At 36.6% G+C, this 21,619-nt stretch overlaps 1 protein-coding gene across 2 annotated transcripts in view; it reads right to left on the reverse strand.

Moving 5' to 3' along the window:
• Nucleotides 1-17,998, reverse strand: part of CD36 (CD36 molecule) — a 58,588-nt gene extending 40,590 nt beyond the window's left edge. Inside the window, exon 1 of one of the 2 annotated variants that reach the window (XM_036429592.2) lies at nucleotides 17,851-17,998. The gene's annotated coding sequence lies outside the window, so the exon portion shown is untranslated. Of the gene's footprint in view, nucleotides 1-12,955; nucleotides 13,094-17,850 lie in introns of those variants that run through there. The other variant, XM_036429593.2, reaches the window with a different exon arrangement.
• Between the last annotated feature and the right edge of the window lie 3,621 nt (nucleotides 17,999-21,619).

Consider the following 21,619-nt stretch of genomic DNA (forward strand, 5'->3'; position numbering starts at 1 on the left):
TTCAGAATAAATACATGCAAAACAGATGGCCTTGCACTTACTTGGATTACTATTTAATCAGAAGCCTAATGCCCTCCATCCAATTCCTCTGTCTCTGGAGAGGAAAATGTCACACAGTCCCATGAGCGGCAGAAAGAATCAAATGTACATTCCCAGACGCAGCTGTTAAGTGTTCAGTCCCATAGATGACTGTTTCTGAGTAGCTTAGCACAGGAGCCCCGGAAAGCGCAAGGCTAAGGAAGATCTGCCGTATTTAGATTTTGAGCAAAACATACACCTCGAGCAGCAAGGCAGGAAACCACTGTATCCATTTCAGAGTAAAGAATGTTGAGGTTTTCACTATTTATTAAAGATTATGGACCCTCAATGTTTTGAAGGCGTATGCCTTATATGACGGTATACCCTTGCCTTATGTAAAGCCACTATCGCACTAGATACTTTTGGCAGAATAAAGAGTACATTTTTCAATATCATAAAGTCAATTTAGGCACAATTCTTTGGGAACTTTTTTGTGTGTGTGTATGAGAAACCACATAGGGTTTGTAATCAGACATGAATGAATGCTGATGTTACCAGGTGCTGATTATAATCACTAAGGATTTATATAACTACTTACTCTTACTTTCTTAATAAATAAAAAAAGAGAGAAAATTAAATAAGAGGGTGATGATAAGAATGAAATGGGGTGAGTTTTATGCTACACTTGACAGGGGCCTGACTACTAGGCACTTAGGTTTCCCTTCCGACTGGGTTCCTGCCCTTCTCCCTTCTCCACTTTGTTTTCTGCAGATTATATAGCGCACATAGCACCAGGAGACATACGCTTGACCTATTTTCTTGTCCTGGCTCTGCATCAGCTAGAATGTGGGCTCTGTGAGGAGGACAACAAGGGGGATACTTATTGTTTAGTTTACTGCTGAATCCCTAAAGCACAGACCAGGCTCAAGCTGGTTGAACGAATGACCTCACACAACAATGATCTGAACCATAACAATATTTCCAATGGGTGGAAATACCCAGAAATCCAGGGTTATTGTGCTGCTTTATTTATACCATAAAAATGCCATGGTTTGATTGGGATAGAACATTTGATGTGAAAGTGAACGGACCTGAGTTTTGAACTTGGCATCCATCACCTCCTATTTGTGATAAAGTGCCTCTCTTAGTCACAATGAAAATATCTCTAGTTTAGAATTTTTGTAAAGACTGAGCAAGTGATGATCTGAAGGACTCTGCACAGAGTCTGACATATAGCACTTGTTTCATAAATGATTGTGATGGTGATCATTGACTGTCATACATTTTTATTTTAGAGAATTTATCAAAGTATTATATACAACTAAGAAATATTGAAAGTTATAGAAATATATAAAATAAGTTTTTTTCAACCCCCAATTCTATTTCTCAGAAGTAAAACACTTTAGATATGTTCTCTCCATCCCAGTAATTAATTTTAACATCATATACATATGTATATGGGATAATATATATACTGAATCTACTTTCTACAACTTGTCTATTCTCATATTATGTGCCTTGGACATACCCTATCATGAAGAAACTCTTTTCTAAAATTAAAACATAGTCCTCAAAAAATAATATAGTGTCTTAATGATCAGACTCCTATTTAATAGATATTTTTAATTGATTCTAGATCTTGAACTTATAAAAAAAATGCTGAAAATTCATGTACATGTAGTTTTGCTTAAGATTGTAAACAGAAGAAAGTATAATTTCTAAGTCAAGAAATGTGGACTTTATTTTGATAAGGAGTGTTTCACTACATGTCTGTTCATATATGTATACAATGTATGAGATTACCTATCTTCACACATCACTCAACTGGTTTATTCAGAACTTTAATTTTGTTAACAACTTTAAGTTGTGATAATGTTCTTATTTATCCTTTTGTATGGGGTATTTTTGTCCTTATAATAGTAGGGAAATAGTCTTTTAACATTTGACAATTTAAAAAATATTAAACTTTTAAAACTTCATTTTTATTGTATTTTTACTTTAATTTATTATTTGTATGAAAAATTTGTAATGTTGGACTTCCTTGGCCTTACCAAACTATTATATTTTTAAATTACCAATTTTTTCCATTTTTACACCATTAACTTTCATAGAGTATTTTTAAGTATTGAATTATGCGTTGAAAGGCTTTTGCCACTTCAAGAATGTAAGCAGAATAAAGAAAATTTACTCTAGCATTTGTATGGTTCTTAAAAATCCTTTATGACATACTTTAAGATAAGCTGACTCATGGAATTTAACACGTGAAGTAAAAGAGGAAGATAAAAGTTGAGTAAGATAAATATTGCAAAATATTCAAGAAGCAGATGATAGATGTATTATATGAGTTCTAGAAGAGGGATCACATGGCCCACGTGCTGATCACAGCTTCAGGAACATTAATAGAACTGTGAACTGGGCAAGCCGCAGTAATCATATTGCTGATTTTCCTTCTTGTCAAAGAATATGTAACTATGGAGTCTACCTGCACTAAAGTTGAAGATCAAATCAGATGGTACATTTACATTGAAAAATATAAAGCTGTATGCAGGTTCTATGTAGTAAAGATTCTTAAATAATTAATTTATTTTTTTACAATTTAGCAAATGAAAAGAATATTAGTATAATACACATTAATTATAATTCTAGATTTTATAAGTAATCAAAGGCAAGAGTTATGATGGTGATACAATCAGAACTGCAGAGTTTATAATACTGGGGGCTTGCTATCTGCTCACTCTTAAACTAAGTAGTTCACATGTGTTAGGTTACCTCATTGACCTATCATATCATCTTACTAGTGTTTTTAGACAACTAGCTGAGGTCACCCTGCTAAACATACCAAAATGAGGATTAAAACCCACATTGCCTGAAATCCTATAGTCTTTTCTGAGAGAAAAAAAAAAAAGATAAATAAGTTCTTGGCTAATACCTAATTTTACATATTCTTTTCAACGCATTTATACAAATGGAATAATCTATCCCATATAATAAAATCCCAGCAATCGAAATGGTGGAATGACCAGAACTACCATTGCCCCTCACCCCAGCTGGATGCCCCCCAGCGAGTGGTTAGGGCGGTCAGGCAGGCAGGTAAGAAGTTAGGATCCACCACAGAGGCAGGCAGAGTGGTTAAGGGCAATCAGGCAGGCGAGGTGGTGAGGGGAGATCAGGAAAGTATGCAGAGTGGCAGGGATGATCTGGCAGGCAGGTGAGCAATTAGGGCCCACCAGGGAGGCAGGCAGAGGTAGCTAGGGGAGATCAGGCAGGCAGGCAGAGTGGTTAGGGGTGATTAAGGCAGGCAGGTGAGCAGTTCGGGGTCACCAAAGATGCAGGCAGTATGGTGAGGGGCAATCAGGCAGGCAGGCGAGTGGTTTAGGGACAATCAGGAAGGTGGGTGAGTCGTCAGGGGCGATCAGGCAGGCAGGTGAGCAGGTAGGAGCTAGCAGTCCCAGATTGCGAGAGGGATGTATGACTGCCAGTGTAGGTCTGATCCACAGGGATTTCTGTGGGATTTCTGCAGGAAAGGGGCCTAAACCAGCAGTTGGACATCCCTGAGGGGTCCTGGATTTTGAGAGGGTGCAGGGTGGGCTGAAGGATCCCCCCAATGCATGATTTTTGTGCACTGGGCCTCTAGTATATGTATAAAAGCCTAAGCAACCAGGCGACCAATGACCAAACAAGCAGTTGACTAGTCACTACAATGCACAATGACACCAGTGGACAGCTGCTAAATGCACAGGATCGGGCTCCCTCCTGCCTGGATGAGGCCTATGGGAATCAGGCTGAAACTGGCTACCTGACATCCCCTGGGAGGTCCCGGATTCCAGGAGGGTGCAGGCCAGGCTGAGGGACCCCACCAGTGCAACGATCTGTAAGCTGCGAAGGCCTACTCTTGCACAAATTTCATGCATTGGGCCTCTAGTAATCTATAATAAAAAAAGCGTAATCTATAGTAATCTATAATAATATAAGCATAATACACTCATTAGACTGGGTGAACTTCTGGACGACCTTCCAGATGAAGCCATGGCTATGAGGGCTGAGCCCCTTGCACAAATTCTGTGCATCGGGACTCTAGTTCAAAATAATTGTGTGATATTTGATATCATATTAAGAGGAATATTTATCTAAACACAAGAAACAGGAAATGAACAGTGATCATAATCTGTAAGAGGCAATTAACAGAATTATTCTGAGATTAAAACAATTAAAATCTATTTAAAGACCTGTGAACTATCTCAAATATTAGTTATTGGTGTAAAATTCTAAGGTAAAATTTATTTTAGCACTTTAATTTTTGGAGATAACTAATCATGGATATTTATAAACACACATACATATTTATGCACATGTATAACATACCTGTTACATATGTGTGTGTATATATATATTTTTCATTTTCTGCCATGTTCATTTATAGAAATGTTAAATCAATGGCATGTCCTACTTGCTTAGTCTGGTGAAGAAGGGATTTACATGTAGAAATCAAAATAAGTAAATATATATGAACATAACTTAATAAGAGAATGTTAAATGCACAAGACTCAATGGTGTAATGTAATGCCAGTGAAAGCTTGAGAGTCTAAAATGAAGGTTTTTAATATCACCTTTAAAATAATATTTCAAAACATTATTAAAGATAATATAAAGAATTTCAGAATAAAGCTTTGACTTAAATCATGTACTCTAATGAATTGAAACAGGATGGAAGCAAACATATCCATTAAAAATGTAAAATAAACTTACTCAAATGTTTAAAAAAAAAAAGCCCTGGTAAGACATGTGTGTAAAAGAGAAATTAAAGAGAGAACACCTCTGTGGATAATTATCAGGTGGTGGGGTCAGATCAATAGGTAAATTTCATAGGCCATCTAAAACTGTTGACAGATCCAATCTTTACTTGAAATGTTTGCAAAGCTGATTTAACTTTCTAAGGAGATGGGGGAAAGTCAACATTTAAATGATACTGAGAAACATAAGGAAATGTTATGATGAGCATAGTTCTCAGTAAATTTGTATTTCTTTGGTAGATGGAAAATTATTGGGAAACAGAAATATTCAGGTAAAAGAATAACTGGGCTTCAAAACATAGTGTGGTGAAATAGTAGGAAAAAAGTCAATAACAAAAGCTAGCATTTAGTTAATGAATGCAAAATTTTTAAAAGGTTGATAAAAAATTATGCAATCAATAATTTAAAAATTCACAGAACAGAAATACAGAAAGCTCAATGAATTGAGGTACAACAAATTTCAATGTTGATAAGTGTAATCTAGGCTAGAAATAATCCCTGAAGTGGGATCTTAAAAAATGAAATAAAGAAAATATTTTTAAGAAGAGTTAGAGAGATCAATTTAATTTGCATTGGTTCATAGCTTGATCAAAATGATTTGCTTTAAAATGCTAAAATAATATCAAGTTTTTGTTATTCTGTTCAGGCAACATTTAAAAAGTTAAAGAGCCTGCAGAGAAGGGCAGTTGTGGGAAGTTAGAGGTGATCAGGCCAGCAGAGGAGGGCAGTTGGGGGGACCAGGACTGCAGGAGAGAGCATTTGGGTAGGGCAGGCCTGCAAGGAAGAGCAGTTGGGGGAACAGGCCTGTATGGGATGGCAGTTGGGGAGGGATCAGGACTACAGGGGAGGGCAGTTATAGGCGATCAGACCAGCAGGGAGGGCAATTAGGGGTGTCTGGGCCAGCAGAGAAGGGTAGTTGGGAGAGACCATGCTAGCAGGGGAGGGCAGTTGGGGGGAACCAGGCCTGCAGGGGAAGAGAGTTGGGGGTGGACAAGGCCTGCAGAGGAAGACAGTTGGGGGGGGACTCAGGCCTACAGAGGAGGCAGTTGGGAGGGACCAGGCCAGCAGGGGAGGGTAGTTGTGGGGGACCAGGCCTGAAGGGGGGGAGGGGGCAGTTAGGAACCAGCAGTCCTGGATTGTGAGAGGGATGTCTAACCATCCGTTTAGGCCCAATCCCAGTGGGAAAATTTGACCTATTAAACTTCATTTTAGCCCTGACACTAGTATCTGCATTAAAGTTTGCCTACCATTATGGAGCATGGGCAATGGACTTGATAAAGGAATTTACATTGTGGTTAAGTAGGAATAAATAACCCATCCTTCTAACTCTACTAGTTAGATTTAGGTAGCATCAATTCTGTCTTTATGCAAGTGTTTTGTTATTTTTCTTGTTCTCCAACAAGCACCAAAGGACTGAAAACATGTTTATTGTGATCATCCCCTATTAGACATTTGAATGTCACACAGTCTGATTTAAATAAACAATATTATAGGTATGGAATCTGAATTGCTATGGAATGTCACCCTTTAATACATCTGCTATTTCTGCTAGAGTTACACTGCTCAATCAGTGCATCTAACCTGCTATGACACAACTGTTCCCCTGGCTTTTGAGGTCTCAGTCGTGGTATTTAGGTAAACCTACCATCCTACTACACAATGCTTCCAGTTTATGGGCAAAGATTCAAGCGTGGATCAAGATGCTTATGTCCTCTGAGTATGTTTGTATATTTGTAAAACTCCTCTTGTTAACAACTCAGAGCTTTCCTGTTTATAGTGACTACGCTGAGAATATTATTGTTTTCCCAAGCTGTATCTACAAGGCTTGTAGCAGTATCCTCCATGTATTCCAAGGACTGAAAACATTGTCTGGGCATTATCCAAGATTGTTGCTAGGCCTGTTTTTCCACTCATTTTCTATAACTCCTCAGGGGACATTGGGTAACCGCAAAGGTTGGAAGAAAGAAGGCTACAGTCAGTAAAATTTGGAGGTGAAATAAGTCCACCAAACATGGAAACAACACCATGTTATGCAACTGAGAATTTAAAACCATTAAACATGTTCCATGTTATAAAGAGGCATGTCCCAAATATTGTTTTTATAAGCTGCGGTATAAACTCTTTTCTCTTTCACATGCTTCTCTTTTTTAAGTTTTCCTGCTGTTCTTCCTTAGTTGCCTACATTTACCTGTCCTAACTGACTTTTACATGACAACTCATTTTTATCTAATATTCTTTCAAAATAATACATAGCTTTAGGTATGTAGATTTGGAATTCTATCCAAATTGACTTATTATAATTGCACTTACAAAATCACAGCTATCCTTAAATCAGCGGAAGTCTTTGGTCTTTCACTCCTTTTATGGAGATGCTCACACACCCACAAATTCTACAGTGTTTCTGCTTTGAAAGGCATAATGCCTTCAATGGCAGTTCGATACACAATGATGGGTTTCCAGATATCACCAAAAAACATTTTAGTTCAAACAAACTTTATTCAGCCACTTATTTTTAACTTTGTATCTACCATGCGTGTAATAGAAAATATTTAATTTCTCCAACCTATGTAACTCAAAAATGACAAGTTAAATGTACGCTATTTAATAAATTTTTTTTTCTAGCCTATCAGCCATGTCAATTAGGTTAGGGGTAAAAAAAAAAAATACTCTGGTGATTTACAAGTCTTTGGTACAAATTACTTGGGATACCTGATTTTATCTACCTTTGCATATGCCATTCTCAGACAATCTTCATCTAATCCTAAGTGAATAAAATTGAAACTGTGTTTTGAAAAAAATTCTAATACATGAGTATTATGTACTTTGGGGAATTGGTTTTAATTTTTAGTTGAGGATGAAACATACTGGATAAATCTGACTAAATGCAGCCATTCAGCTGACTAAATCATAATCATTAAGAGATACTTCCATTTCCCAGAGAGGAAAAAAAAGTAACATTTCTCTAAGAACTTAACATCCTCAGATCTTTAGTGCATGCTGTGTAGAGAGCAGCTGCTTGGGCTCCAGAAGCATGAATGTCTGACTTTGCTTTCAGAGTTACCTTTGAATACTGAGCTCAGAAGGAAAGATTCAAAAGCTGCCTCCATATTTTAATTTATAAAGTATGTATGAACATGGCCTTAACATGGTATTGCCATTAAAAATGCCAATATCCTATTTAATATTTTTCTTTATTTAATTCAATAGGGAGTGTTATGTTCCTTGGTTCAGTATTGGTGGAAACCAATTTTTCTATTATCATCTCTGCCCCATCCCCATCCTCTGTGTATGAGAACAAGGAAACCTGTGCTCATATTGCTGGTAGCCATTTTAGAACCTCATGGAAAGTCACCCTGGATCAAAGCTAAGACCCAAGTTAAGAACTAGAAAGTTAAGAAAAAAGAGCAGCGATTTGATCCAACTGTTCCTGAAGAGGTCTAATTCCAAAGTTTTCAATTATATGGTCCCTCCAAGTCTCCATATTGATTCAGCTAGTTTGGTTGAAAGTACCCAAACTGTTACTCTCAGAACCTATGTAAAACATTGACCTTAGCTCATATACTTTACACATCTACACCACCTCACCAAAAGTCTTATCATAAAACATTATTTAATAAGTAGGTCTCGAAAACAAAAGAGAAAGAAAAATCTCTGCAATATGTCTTTCTACACCATAGATGCTGAAGAATCTATACTACAGGTATCACAAGCATAGATTAAAAGGAGAAATAAGTGTGGTAAATTCATTGTTAGGAGATAAATTTAAGGAGAGGAAATAACCTTACTTTTCCAAATGATCGAATATCAATTTAAAAGGTCTGGTTATTTTCCAAATGTGCATTCTATATAATAAAAGCCTAATATGCAAATTGACCCAAAGGTAGAATGACTGGTTGCTATGATGTGCACTAACCACCAGGGGGCAGATGCTCAATGCAGGAGCTGCCCCCAGCCCACGGCCCCAGGCCGGCCAAAGCAAGTGCCAGTGGGGGTTAGAGGGGTGGCGGGCCCCAGATCACCCCTCCTCCTCTTCTTCCCCCCCACAGATTGGCCCTGATCACCAGCCAGGTCTAGTGACCCTGCCTTTGCACAAATTTCATGCACCGGGCATCTAGTTTTTAAATATTTGTAGACACCTGGCACATAATGGAACAAAGAAACAGATGTTATCTGCTTTACGCAAAATCTGATTCTCCCACATTAGAAAATACTTTTTTGGCTGAAACCTATTTGGCTTAGTGGATAGAGCATTGGCCTGAGGACTAAAAGGTTCCAGGTTCGATTCTGGTCAAGGGCATGTACATTGGTTGCAGGCACATCCCCCATAGGGGGTGTGCAGGAGGCAACTGGTTGATGTATCTTTCTCATCGATGTTTCTATTTCTCTATCCCTCTCTCTTCCTCTCTGTAAAAAAATCAATAAAATATATATTTTTAAAAAATACTTTTTTGAAGAGTTTTCATACTTCTTTTATTCCAGGCATTTACTGAGTAACTGCAATAAGAATGAATGACAAGCTCATATAAATAAGTTTTTCTCAAGCATTTTAAATGATCTAGTGTACTGGTTGTGTTTATGTGTCCATTGCCAGAGTCATAATTAATTAAAATAAAGATTTCTAAAATGTATTAGAATAATTCAATCACACCAAAAAAAGTGTGATTGAATATTAAATATAGATAATTAGTAAGTGGATACATTGTTGTTGTTTTTTCCTGCCTATTAAAAGTTCTTTCCAAGTATCTTGAATATACTCTACCATTTAATTTTTTACATGCCAATCTAATATCTCTAATATCTGTGATACCTTGCTAATATAGTTAGATTCCTTTGAGTTGTATAGTGGATTTATTCTGGACTGCTCATTTATTTCATTAACAGTGGGCCTTTATCTGACTACCAAGTGTACCTAGTGTGGGTGCCAGTGTGACCTACTCATTGGAGCCTTAAACAGGAATTCTCAGAACAGCTTTTCTGCTCTGATGACCATTAATTCAAGAAAAATGGGTTAAGGTCTGTCTTTACTCTTGCTTCCATCTATGAGATGAGTCTTATCATCATTAATCTGGGCATTGCTTGGTTCAATTGACATGCTAGAGGATTAGAAATATTGATCAATCGCAAAAATCTGTAGAAATGAATGAAGTGTAAGGAAAAATGAAAAAAAAAGAATCCCCAAATGTATCCTTGAGCTATAAAAAACTTGAGTCAGACTGATTCTTTTATTCCCGGGAGAAGCTTTAATATGACGAACTCTTAAATATCAAAACAAAATGCAGAAAGGCCAGAACCCAGGAGAAAAGGACAGTAACTAGTGCCTTGTAGCCGTCCTCCCTCAGGAGGGGCCACTGTGGAGTGCGATAAACACAAGAGTTGGAATCAACAGGGAGATAAGGAAATGCTGGGCCAATATAGGCTGAGGCACAGTTTATATATGGCATGATTATGTAAAATTAAAAAAGAGGTGTCCTTAAATTCTGAAAACATGCCTCAAATCAGGAAGGGCAAACAAGTTGAATATGTACTGCAGGGAGTGAATTGATTCAAACTGAGGATGTGTATATGTCCCCCAATGTCTTTCCATTATGCCAGAAATGAGTTTTTTTTTAAAAATAAATTAATTTTCTAATATGTTTTTGTGTTGGATTATGTGGCATAATATTTAAGGCATAGATTTTAAAGAGAAATAATGTGATAGTATATTTATTACATTTATATGTGAATAAGGAGTTAACAATGTAAAGTTGAAATATTAAAATATACTATGTTATATATGAATACATTTATACATTATTTTAATAGTTTTATTATTTAATAAAACTATTTTAATAGAGGTCAAAATTACAGAATCTTCTATTACCACAGATATTATATATGATGCAAGTCTTACATATTCATGCTTTTAATTTAATGCAAATAGTATATACATATATGTTTTATATATATGTATATATAACATATATATGTATATACTATATATTTATGGGCTTAGAAAATGGGATAGTAACCAGTAGACAATATATTTGAAATAACTATAATTACATTGTGAATTTAAGATTAACTTGTATATAGTTTCTACCTATTATAAACTATAAATGATTATTTTCAAAATTTTGTAAATTATAATATTACTTAGCTTGTTTAAAGAATTAAAATACTAATGTGATAAAAGAGCTGATCTAAAAATTCTTACCAGCAAAATATCTGGCACAATGCCAGTGAAGTGAGTTCTGCATTCACTGATAAATTGGGTTGCCATAGCAAGACCATAGTCACTGAGTTTCTAAGCAACCTAAGACTCCACAGACTTCAGATACTTAGGAGTCCACTGATCTTTCATCAGCCTTAAGCGAGAAATATGAAAACCTGTGGTATACCAAATTCAATGGTGGATTTCCTGATTACCCAGTAGATCAGTGACCCCCCCACAAAGCTTCCCCTATACTGATACATTTAATTTATTAAATAATAATATTCATTCTGGGGAAATTGAATCCTCAAAGTGCTAAGTGGACAAAATTAAGTATAGAAAATGGTCAGTGCCTACTTTGTGCTGGGACCAAATATTTACTAAACAAATAAAGGAGATGCGACACACAATCCAATTCTCTGAAAACAAAGTCATTTATGTAATGCTGGCATTCATAAAGTTCTTGACTTTTAAATAAAAACATATACTGTACATTTCAAATTTTTTCCTAAGTATTACTTATATTTAGATAACAATTTTAAATCAGTAATTGCTTGAGATCTTGTGCTGCACTTTTCATTATAGCTTGTCTAGATGGCTTAAATAACTATATTAATCCCCCCCGCCCCAAATGTCAAACAAAATTGTACATGTGTGAGCTGTAAGCAGGGTTATAAATTATTCCTTGAATGATGTCGTATTAGCATTTCCTGTCTTTGTTTCTGTTAAACGTTTTCTTCAGTCTCCCAATTTCACACAATACCAACTGAGGTAAATCATTGCTTCCAATGCTCTCTTTTAATTCACAAGGCTCAATTTCCAACTATTTAAGATAATCTCAGTGAAATAAAGTTGAGGCATATAATATTATTAGTCCCTATAGAACATTTTATCACAGTGCAGGTCAAAATAAAAGATCATTACTAGAAATGGTCATAAGTGATCAGTAAAATAATTATGTCTAGAACTATAAAATGTCATTTAATTCTAGTACCTGATTTTCTATGCCTCCCATTATCATAAACAAGAAAGCAAGAAAATAAGGAAGCATTACCAAGAAAAAAAAAAAACATAATAGGAGTGATTTGCACATTGAAAACTGACTTTGCTCATTAACCATTAATTTTTTTTTAAATCATTTCCTCTATCCTGTTAGTGGTTGCATCAAAGATGCAGGAACACAAGTCAGGTTTACAATATGATGAAGAGTTCTCTGACCTAGCAGTAACATAGAATTAGAAAGCCACCTCTCAAGCAGGCCACAATAGCCACCTGTTGACTAGAGCCATTCCAGGAATTGCTGGCATTAGAAACTGCCTGTATCTGTACCTGTTACTGTTGACTGTAAGAAAAGAAGGAGGGGGATAGATTCTTTTCTCCAAGGTTGGAAAGACAACCGCCCTGCTGCCTCACAATGTAATAGAGCCCAAAGTACATCATGACAATTATTATAATTGCATCTTCAGGTAAAAAGTGACCATCTACAAGTTAACAGTCTTCCTTAGTATATTCTTTTTAAAAAAAAAATAGCTGCACATGAATTTACCCTTTTAGTATGTTTTTCTACTAAGATATACCTGCATTGTTGTATGTACAATATGTTGGAGGGTATGGATAATTTCAAATATTTTTAATATCTTCTTATCACTTACTATTGTAGTTATTACTGACAAAATCATAGTCAAGTTACTACACCTAACCAATTCCATCCATTTTCATTCATATATATATATATCTTCTTATCTAAAAGTTTGGAACGGGTTGTTCAAATGCCTAGAGTATCTCATATATTCTATTTCCTGAAAGAAGAGAAAAATAAAACTATAGCTTAAGATGGACAAGAACAAAGCAAAAATCAGATCAAAGTGAGAGATTTTAGTATTGCAGGCACCAGTAATGAGTCCTACACTGTTAGACAAGATACGTAAGTTTACAAGGAATACATAGGCATAATTACCAGTTAGAAGTCCGATGCGCAAGTGTAAGGCCACCAACGTTAGTGCACTTTCAAAATGCTGGTTGGGAGACAACAGGATTAACACTGATGAATCTGGTTGTGTTTGCCCCAAGTGCTGGGTCAAATCACTGCTGCACATCAGTCAGCCCCACCTCCAAGTAGCCAAGAATGGCTGTGGACTTTTGATTGACACTCCAGTGAGGCAGTGGGATTCCTACACCAAAGTAAACCCAGCAGCCAGTGTTTGCCAAGCTCTCCAGCTTGAAAATGAGCTGCTCTTCACCCTGGTTTCTTCTTTAAAAAAGCAAGAAGCAAGAAGCAAGAAGAAAAAAAAGCAAGAAAACAAGAAAGCAAGAAAGGAAGAAAGAAAGAAAAGAAAAAAGAAAGACGGCAAGGAAGAAACAATGACTCTGTGGTGTTTAAAGGAACACAGAAGCAGCTCCCTCTCCAGAGATAGCCTACTTATTTTCTCACAGCAACTCCCCTGACTTTTTTACCCTGTGTCTTAGTTATAGGACTTTGCAGTCCTCAGAGGAAGCACATAGCAACATGCACATGGGTCTTTTGAATAAAGAACAAAAGCATCAATGAATATCTAGTTGTGGAAAGCTGGAGATCAGAACATTCGGCAGGGTTTTGAAAAATAAGCAAGTTAGACTTACAATACATTTTTTTTCCATGTAAAAGAACTAAAATATTAATATATTTTGTGGATTTACTAATATTATGCAACTCACACAAATAAGCATCCAAAGAAAAATAAGGACATTCTGAAAACAAATCAAGCCATGAGAATATATGCTAAATTAGACAAAAATACTTTTTCCCAGGTCACTTAACGTGGTACTTCTTTGGGGATCCATGTTGAGAACATTCATCCTCGTACACACATATACTCAATGAAGATTTTATAATGTGGCCACTGTGTGCACAGAACTCTGCCAAAAAGAGGGGGAAAGTATGATCTCTACTGTGAGGTTTTCTGGATGTACTTAAAATATTTCCATATAAAATACAATGTGGAAGCATTAATTATTTTTAATATACCTTCTCAAAGTGAGCCCCTACCCTAGTTGTGAACATGCATTTGAAACCTATCTGTTAGGATGTAAATGAAGCCTAGAATTTGGCTCTCTTTATCTCCTAAAATCTAGAAAATTGCAATGTAATGATGACATTTTTTCACTGGTGAATTGTTGGTTTCAAAGATTTATGAATTGGCTATAAATATTACTGGATTGTGGAGAGCAACTACAGTGTTTGGACAGGTTCAAGCCTTGGGCTAATGAGAGGGCACAGTCCTCTCATGGCCACGTGCATGTCCCAGCGTGGAGGGCAGAGCCCTCCCAGCACAGTCATAGCCAACAGCTATAGTTGTAAGCTTGAACCAATGATCCGAACACGTGGCCCCACATGCCTGAGTGATGTGGGCTTAATAGGGTTCAGCTGCATGTAATTGAGTAGCTTTGAAACCCACCAGAATGTTGTAAACATCTTGACCCTTCCCTTACTTTGCTGCGTGGAATCTGGCTATAAAATAAAGACACGGCTTGTAGTCCCTGGCGCTGTCTCTCTCCATCAGGGAGGGCAGCGTCCCACCCAGACCCAGCTTTCTTCTCTAGTCTGTCTTTTCTCAATCCTTCACTGTGCCCTCTCAGGGTCACCAAATCTGGCTGAGCTGGCGGAGCACATAAGGCGCCCAACGTGAAGTGAGTATGGCATGGCCGTGCGGATTCGCCACACTGGATAACTCCTTACCCTTACATCACAGGCTACAACAACCCACCAAATACAATTCAAAGATTGACTAGCTTTTGATTTCGGGGCATTTCTGGTTGCCTGACCATGGCTAGATAGTTAGCTGGACAGTTAGACTGCTAAGTGTGTGCCTCTGATGAATTCTCCATGCAAGAACTATTAGGACACCTAAAAGTACAGGGAGCTGGGACTTCAAGGAGCATAAAGAACAGGTGGGCTTCCTCTTGCTACTCAACTGTTTCAGTTAGAAGCCAGTTAGAGAAGGCTTTTACTGTACCTGTTTTGGGGAGAAGAGCTATACCTCTCCTGTTATTTATTGAAAGCTACCAATTTTTAGTAAAAGAACCCAATGATAGTATGTGCCCAAATTGACATGGATAGTTTAGCAACACATACTTTCAAGGAACTCACATACTAGGGCTGCAACTCACCCGCAGAGGACAATAACACATAAAGATTCGAGGCAGAAAACCACAAAGTCTCTTGGGCTCGAAGGACATCCACATTTATTCAGATATAAATAGCTGTGACTCTGAGTTTAAAGACCTTTCACCCACTTCTATGTATGATAAGTTTTTTTCCCCTCTCTTATTCATGACCTTTACATTGCAGAAATGGAAGGAATCTTAGGAATCAGCAAGTCCTGATAATTTAACAGATGAGGTTTTAGATATCTAGATAGCTGGACATTCTTGTTCTACATTGCCTAAAGTTATGAGAGATGAGGGCAGTGCTGTGAGCCAGATCTCTCTTGCCTGAAGCTCAGATGGGGTCCATTCAAAGACAATCTAGGAACTCAGTGAACTAAGTTTTGTTTTTGTTCATCTATAGCAGAATTACCATAGCTTTACATTTGTGATGTCTAAAAGGAATTTCTAAAAAAACCAATAAATATTGATTATATTTCTGAAAAAAGAATTAAAAAAAATAATCTCTTCCAGAATATGACTTTTTTTAAAATCTCCTTATGGTTCTATTATTTTTTCCCATATATATATATATATATATATATATATATATATATATATTTTTTTTTTTTTTTTTTTTTTTTTTTTTTTTTGCATATCTTTTCTAAGGTTCTGGACTGATGTTTGTTAAAATATTGCTTTAGTTTTGCGTGCATATCATTTTTCTCTTTCAGTAATGTTAGTCAAGTTAATAGGAAGGTCCTGGATAATTGGAATAATTTACACCTCTTTTTGATTCCCATTAACTGTACCCTGTTACTATAGTAAAGTTAATTTTTTTAAACTATTCTGATTACAATGCTCTTTTGACTTTCCTAATTTATCTTATTTTAAATATTTTTGAGGTGGGAGATGTCATAGATGGATAAATGGCAATGAAAAAAAAAAAGAAAAAGAAAAAAAGGAATCATGAATGTTTTTTAATTATTTAATTTGATAAAAATATTATGTTTCTTCCCTTCATTTAAGGCAACTTGGGAAGTTCTAGGAAAGGATAAGGAGGAGGACAATATTTCTTAACAAAATGACATAGATCAGGTGTCATACTGAAATTCTTCCATGTGTCATTAGTTAAGTTACCAAAAAATTATCTATAATAAGGTATTGCTAGCCACATTTCTATGGAGGCTATAAATGACACAGGGAAAATTAGGTAAGTCTTAAGATGTCCAGAGTTAGTATGAAGTAGGTGACCTTGAATTTATGCATCCAGGCAAGAAGTAATATCAAAGATTAGTCAGAAGACATAAGGATACATGATTAAGTACAAGCATTTTCTCACCTGAACCTAAAACATTATCTTTCATCAATATAACTCTCTCAGCAGATGCATTTGTGTGGTTTTTGTTTTTGTTTTGCAATGTTGATGTTTTAGAATTATTTTCATTATTTTTTACACAGATTATAGTTAAAACAACACATTTACTCACACGATTATTTAATAAGCTATTCCTCATGAGTGCTGAATATTTCTAGGTCCAGAGATATGAAAATAAATAAAATAAAACCCCAACTTCATGGAGTGATAGTGTATATAGACATATAGGAAAATTTTTTTAAAATAGTTGAATAGGTGGTCTAATGGAAGGTTTGTGGTATAGCAGGAGTCCCACAGTGGGGGAGGTTTTAAGGGGGAAAATTGACAAGCTTTATGGAGGAATGAACCAATATTCCAACTTCTTCATCTCCTTCGTCAAGCATAAGTTTGAGATTATGTCCATGTATTGACCAATACAGAAAAGGGGTACTGGCAGAGGACATTGCTCTGTACTTAGACAGATAGCAACTTCTACCAGAAGCCAGTGACTTCAAAGAAGAAAAACAAACAGTTGCTTCAGCAAGGTCAAATAAGTTGAGAGAAAATTCATCACAAATTATCTGAGAGCCTGCTATGTTCAGGAAGTGTTAAAGGGAGGAAAAAGCAGTTTTACTTTAGAATTTAATAGCAATTGATATCAAATTGCCAAAAGTTATAACTTTGCTTATATAAAGCAGCAGAAGGAACAACTAAAACTTTTGCTTTACAGTATAAAAATTATACGTAAGAGTTAAAAAAGAAAAGAAGAAAAACATGCTGGGTAAATTTTACAAGTATCTCTGTTTTGTTATTTGGTACTTTTATAGATAAAGAAAGGCTCATTTAAATTTAGGAAATGAGGGAAGTATATTGACTATTATAAAAAATATTTTTTACTTGAAAATAATGAAGATTCTTCATATGGATAAAGCATATCATCCTACTGTGAGTGTTAGGGCTTAGAGAAAGCAAACATTCACCTTCAGGCCTAAGGAAACCAGAAACCTGAGGTTGTATAAATACTAATTCACAATAAGATAAAAACCTAAGAAATGCATTTTTTATTTCAATACATTAAATGTTGGAAAAATGTATCTCCATTTGAAAGTCCAGAGGGAAAATACTTTTAAATAAGAACTTCTTTGTCCTCCTATCATCCACTATAAAATGTTCCTTATATATGGATAACCTCTACTGTAGCACTATGTCATGGAAGTTGGCTTTTAAGAAGTACTGATTTTCCTCTAATCTCCTTTATTCCCTTCACTTTCAAAGTCTTTTAAGGATCCCAGGTCACTTGTTTTAAAATCTACCCTACAGGTGCCACCTAAGCAAAGTGATTTTTAGTCATATTCATTTCCAAGTTCACTAACCTTAGCAGACGCAGAGCCAACGTGAGGACAGCAGACTGTGTGTGTCAGCCTCTCTCTGGCTTCTGTCAGACAGTCTGTCCCAGAGGCTCTCTCCCTCTTCTCTATTGCTCAACTGGATTAGGTAATAAGAACAAGAGTCCCGCTCTGCTCTGTCAAATAGGTAATTCCCAAAGTTCCTGAGGGCAGGACTGGACTCCTCTTTGCCTGAATGTCACTGAGCCTCAACACTGAAAGCCACAAAGAAATATATAGACAACCTACAAGAATGAGACAACTGGGCAAATCATAATTGAAAGCTAATTATAAACACCACGCCAAGTGGCATCTTGTGATGCTTCCTTATTTAGGCTGAGTATTTTTAAAATCCATTGCGCTTATTTCCTTTATTCTCTCCGATGCAGCATATTTCACAAGTTCATTGAAGGACAGGGGATATCGTCTTTTAGTATGTTGACTGACCTTTAAAATAATCACATCGCCATTGTTTTTTTCTTATAATATCACTTTGGACTTAGGTTATGAAATGATAATCTTATCAGAAGCACATGTGTATTTTTTGTTGTTATTTTTTTAAAATATATTCTATTAATTTTTTACAGAGAGGGAGAGGGATAGAGAGTTAGAAACACCAATGAGAGAGAAACATTGATCAGCTGCCTCCTGCACACCTCCTACTGGGGATGTGCCCACGACCAAGGTACATGCCCTTGACTGGAATCGAACCTGGGACTCTTCAGTCTGCAAGCTGACTATCCACTGAGCCAAACTGGTTAGGGCTGAAGCACATGTTTTTAAAAGTCCACATTGTGCCATGTTACGGTAATGGCTAACACTGAGGGCACTTACCACAGGCCAGACATCATTTTGAGAACTTTATGTGGATTATCTAAATTAATCTTCATGACAGCCATTTGAAGTAAGTATTATTGTTTCCTAACATTACAAATGGCAAAAGCAGCAAAATACTGAGAGGCAAAAGAACTGAGAGGGTAAGTAAATTGTTGAGGGTCAGAGCTTAGCGATGGTTCAATCAATTGTGAAGCTTTTGTCTACAAGTGACAGTACACCAATAAAAGTAACTTAATAGATGGAGTAACATATATGTATTTGGAAAATTATAGATATTAAAGAACTAATTATTAGCTTCTAAAATGCTAGCTCTTCTCCAAAGCAGTCATTTTAAAATATTGTGCTGACGTACCATCATGATAACTTTGTTATTTGCTCAGTTGCGTATGTGTGTGTATGCATGTGTAACAAACTCAAAATAAAGACCATAGAAATGCCACAGGCTCTCCTACCATCCAGAAGGATATTTTCTTTAACAAGAGAAAATGTTACATGTTAAGGCTTCAAGAGCAAATCAAAGTTCAAAAATAAAAAGCAAGTGCAAGTTTTCATCATTCCAGGAAACATAATTGTCTATCCTGACGAAGGGAATGTGAAATATAACATTAATCTAGAACACCTTGGAGAGAACTATCACAATTGGACGTTGGGAATGGCTGAACATTACTGAAAAGGAAGTGAGTTTCACAGTTACACATTCAGGAATGCAAATAAGAAATTCTGTTTTTCTAAACTGCATTTTTACCTCAAACTTCTGTCCAATCCAGCATATTTCACAAAGTCATTGAAAGCAATGTCCATTTCTTTTGTTCTCAGTCATTTCAGATTAAAACTCAGGTGTTGGTGAGGTTGCAGAGAAAAAGGAATCCTCATGCACTGCTGGTGGGAATGTAGACTGGTGCAACCACTGTAGAGAACAGTATGGAGCTTCCTCAAAAAACTGAAAATAGAACTCCCATTTGACCCAGTAATCCCACTACTAGGAATATATCCCAAGAAACTAGAAACACCAATCAGAAAGGATATATGCACCCCTTTGTTCATAGCAGCACAATTTACAATAGCTAGAATTTGGAAATAGCCTAGGTGCCCATCAGCAGATGATTGGATCCAAAAACTATGGTACATCTACACAATGGAATAATATGCTGCCATAAAATAGAAGAAATTCTCATCATTTGCAGCAACCTGGATGGAATTGGAGAACATCATGCTGAGTGAAATAAGCCAGTCAATGAAAGAGAAACACCACACGACCTCAGTCATTTATGGATAATAAAGAACATTTAGAGACAGTAAAGCAACAAGCAGACTGTCAAATTACAGCGGGGCGGGGGGGGGGGAAGAGGGTAGGGAGATCTGGGGGAGATAAGAGATCAACCAAAGGACTTTGATACATGCATATAAGTACAACCAAGGGACACAAAACTGGGAGGGAGGGCATGTAGGGTGGGGCAATGGTATATGTACACAGATAATAATTTAATAAAAAAATTTTTAAAAAAAACAATTGTATTTTTTGGAATAGTTGTTATAGTCAGAGAGGATAGAGGAATACTAAGCATACCCTCTAAACTCAGGCGATGCCTTGCCCTTGTCCTGGACATGCTCGCCTCACAGATGAGGGCTCCCTTTTTCTCAGCTTACTTTCACAACCTCCAGGGGCCTTCAGCACAGTGGTAGGGAACAAGGGGCTCTAAGAATCTGCTTCTAAAATCTGCCTATGCACCACACAGAGCCCAGGATTCTCCACTGCCCTGCTGCCATGATTGATGAGATGTTTTCGGATGTTTATTCTCTCTGAGTGACACCTCTGCTCTGAGATCCTCAGACTTGCCTCTGAATGAATGAATCTGCTGCAGGGTAGATGACAGTTCCCTCTGGGATTCATTGGCATTGAAGCTCTTATGTTCTCACTCCTATCCCAGCTTACTTTATTTTGGGGTTGTGTGGAGAACAACTGTTTTGTGTTCATCCTAAGAGTTTTCCAAATCTTTATTAACCTGAATAATACCATAATGTCAAGTTTTATTTTTCTTTTTCTTCTAATGAAGTCCTTCCTCTAGTTGTGGCTTCACTTCTTGTAGTCCAAACAAAGAATGGGAAGTGTGGGAGGGACAAAGTCACAAGGATTGATACCTCATACTATTATTTTCTCATATTACAAAAACTATAAATTATGGGAAACAAACACATGATAGAAGTTTAGGTCAGAGATCCATGAGTCTGAAATCTTAAGAATATGTTCACAGAAATTTTAGATACTTAAAATTCCCTAGGTTAGTTGAATATATATGAGTAAAAGAAAGTAGGATTTACAGCAAATAAAATTAGGTCATCACATAAAGCATTTATAACTGTAATTGATTGGTATGGTTGAAAAAAAAGGCATGTGACCAACCTACACATGGTTTGACCTGAAGGTTCATATCTATAAGAACAGGGAAGTATATTTAAACCTGGTCACAGGAACCTTAAATGACTGTGCATAATCTGGCTAAACACATTGAAAAAGGAAATGGTCAGATAATTTGAAGATTTAAAATCATGACCAAAACCTCTGGTTAAACATGGAAGACTGAATACATTTTGCACCTGAAATCTCATTGAGATTGAAGTAATCTATATATATAAAAGCCTAAGTGACTATTATGACCACACGACCAGACAACTGGCCAGTAGCTATGTTGTGCCCTGACCACCAGGGGGTTACTGTGCAGGAGCTACCCCCTGGTGGTCAGTGTGCTCCCATGGGTGGCCAGGCCTGATCAGTCCCAATTGGGACTGGGTGAGATGGCCCCCATTGGCCCCGATCGCCATCAGACTAAGGGACTCCACCTGTGCATGAATTTGTGCACCGGACCTCTAGTAGAAGTTATAAAAACTTGGAACACATGTTTAGGCCAAAGATTTAAGTGAG

This window comes from Pipistrellus kuhlii, unplaced genomic scaffold (assembly GCF_014108245.1).
Source record: "Pipistrellus kuhlii isolate mPipKuh1 unplaced genomic scaffold, mPipKuh1.p scaffold_m20_p_10, whole genome shotgun sequence".
NCBI classification, from domain to species: domain Eukaryota; kingdom Metazoa; phylum Chordata; class Mammalia; order Chiroptera; family Vespertilionidae; genus Pipistrellus; species Pipistrellus kuhlii.